The following is a 3041-nucleotide window of genomic DNA, read 5'->3' on the forward strand; positions in this document are numbered from 1 at the left end:
GCTGAGAGATTGGGCAAGAGAAATAGTATTTGGCACCCAGATCATTCAGATATAAGAATGTGTGTACAGAACAGTTAAGAAAATGTCTAACTCAGCAGGACTTCAGGACTTCAATAGGGCTTTAAGCTTTGCTGAGCTGCAGAGTGGGATAAAATTCTTCCCAGGTAGAAGAAACTTTAGTCTGAGTGACTTAGACCAGCATGTGTATTATTAGGCTTTCAAAGTGCAATTAATCAGGAGTGAGAAAAAGACGTAGTAAGTGGGTTTGTCTAGGTCACTTGCAGGCAAGTGTAGCAAGATTTGTGTTGAACCAAAGTTCCTATGGATAAATTAAGAGAACACTAAATGCTATGCTAAAAAGCTTGTAAAAGGCTTTAAAGCTTAAGCAACAGTTCAGTCAAGACACAAAAGTAACAGTCAGGTGGGAAAGTGAGATGGTCCTGCAGTGGGGAATTTTCCCAGAATATGCTGTAAGTAACCCTTCACTGACATTTCTATAAGTAATCTCTCATCCACACTGCTTTAAGTCACCACAGTAAGAACACTGGTGCACTAAACTGGACTTGAGTAGAACTGTTTCTTCAATCTATGAGGTCTTTAAAGAGAGAGGGAGTGTTTGTTTAATATACCCCCAGGAAAAGGCATGCAACCATGTCCTCCCTTCAAAATGAATCAATAGCAAATGACCACAATGCCAGATCTTTAAATGTGGAGGAAGACTTGTAGGTTAAGAAGTTCAGTGTCTTCATTTTGCAGGTGAGGTAACACTGCCAAGATGAACTCTGAAATTAATTAAATGTCTCATCCAAATGTACACATAAATTAATAAACAGGCCTCATTGAGTGATCATACAACCATTTATAGAAAGGTTTAGTGACCTTTAGGTTAGTGACCTGTATTCAACTTCTTAATAACCCCCATCCAAAATTCTGAAATGAAGAAAATGTGTCTTGGTATCTGAGTTCACAAACCCAGGTGTATTCTACTGACCTGTATCTAAGCTGGTCTTTCAGTCAAGATGGTCTGCAAAGAAGCATGTTTTCCCTGATCAGAATAGTGCATCTTACAGACATATAATTTATGACAATATATCTGTATTAATTGACACCAATGTAGAAATGTTTTCTTGTTAAAAGACTGTTATTGGGCCAAGCATGATGGGAAGGCAGAGACCAATGGTTCTCTGTGAGTTCGAGAACAGCCTGGTCTATATTTTGAGTTCCAAGACAGCCAAGACTAGATAGAGAGAGACCCTGTCTTTAAGAGTTTTACTGACTTCTCCAAACACACTTAATGATAGTTCCAGAATAGGATGAGTGCCCAAAGTCAAGCTTAAATTTCTGACTATGAAATTTAGGAACTGGTTACTTGAGAATTTCCTATGAGTACTCAATGGATTAATTCTTTTGGAAGCTTTGCTGTGGGACTTTTAATGTTTTTGCCCCATAAACCCATTCCTTTTAAAGAGATCTGACAGAGAATTTACTTGGAGTGACTTTGGGGACAATGACAGAAATCAAGCCTCCCCCATACCTTCCCACATGCACTTGATTATACACACCAATTTTCTTTAAAAAACTGATAGCCTTTACCTAAGGAGTTGGGCCTAACTATTTTCTCACCATCTCCTATAATTCTGTCTTGTCATACCTTGTTTTAAATATCAAAATCTTTTCCAAAGTTTAAAAATGCTAGTACACACTCTGAATAATGACCTAAAACAATCTGCAGTATATGCCTTTAATAGCAATGTTAACAGAAGAAGCAGGCCAGTCTGTACAGAGGTGGCTCAACCAGTTTTCCATTTTAAAAGCTGATTAGAAAAGCAGGAATTTAATTTAGACTGACTTATACTTTGCCTACTTTAGAATGAATAGATACAAAATACTGCTTAACTTATCAGACCAGAGATCTGACCTCAACCCTGGATTCTGCCTGACTCAATCCTGGCACATAGCCAGCGACACCAAGTAAACTGGGAGATATCTGGAAAAGTAGATCAATTGATACTGCAGAGTGGATAATTAACCACTTTACAATAACCAAACTGTTAGGAAACTAAAGAAAATCATAATTAAGTTCGTTACTTAATATCATTCATAATTTTCACTTTTGCCTCCAGCTGAGATGCCAGCATAAAGTAGTTAGTAGTTAGTCATGAATAGAAAGATATGTCCCAAACTTCAGTGTTATTAGCTTTTATAAGAGTGCTGTACAGCATGTCACTGTGTCTGGCACAGACTATCTTTTATATTGATATAGATACACCATTTGTCTCTTAGTATGTAATTTCATAAATTTTCATAACTATATTTTAGGAGAGTATTGATACTTATTACATTTATCTTTTCTAAGACTTCCAGAGCTACATAGGGAGACTCTGTGTCAAAAAAAAAAAAACAAAAAGGAGAAGAAAGAGGAGGAGGAAGAGGAGGAGGAGGAGGAAGAAGAGGTGGAGGAAGAGGAGGAGGAGGGGCAGGTGGATGAGGAGGAGGAGGAGGAGAGTAGTTTTATTGACTTCTCCAAATACATCTAAATAGTTCCAAAATAGGATGGGTGGCTGAAGTAATGTTTTAAATATTCCACAAAATGAAAAATTTTGAGAGTTCCTACCTACACACATTTCAATACTTAATTCAAAGGTAATTGAAAATAATTAATGACCTCCCTGACAATGGGCAAACAGATACTTTGTTGGTGGCATTGGACTTATATCAGATAGGGGCAGAACAGATGACAGTCCTTTGTTCATCCTACTTTGACTCTTGGCATGGTGGCCAAAGCTGTCTTATGCCTAGGACTCATAAAAATCAAGTCAAATCAACTCCAGGAAAAGTCAGTCAGACTTGCAGATCATCATGCCACCCATAGACTTGCCCTCCAGTGCACAGCACAGGTGGGCCATAGACACCTAATTGCTGTCACATCACACAGTGCAACACAGATGGAGGGTGTCACCCAGGGGTTGGCCAACTGCATTGCTAACCTGCAGCTGGAGCCACCACAATGTGCTAGTCTGTGGGGGTCAGATAGGAGAGAA

General features: G+C 38.6%; 1 non-coding gene across 1 annotated transcript; it reads left to right on the top strand.

Moving 5' to 3' along the window:
- The first annotated feature begins 2664 nt into the window (after positions 1-2664).
- Positions 2665-2808, top strand: LOC120101261 (small nucleolar RNA SNORA48). Its single transcript, XR_005501636.1, has one exon. It is a non-coding gene; the product is annotated as a small nucleolar RNA SNORA48 (small nucleolar RNA).
- Positions 2809-3041: the final 233 nt, after the last annotated feature.

The sequence above is a fragment of the Rattus norvegicus genome, chromosome 2 (assembly GCF_036323735.1).
Source record: "Rattus norvegicus strain BN/NHsdMcwi chromosome 2, GRCr8, whole genome shotgun sequence".
Taxonomy (NCBI): Eukaryota; Metazoa; Chordata; class Mammalia; order Rodentia; family Muridae; genus Rattus; species Rattus norvegicus.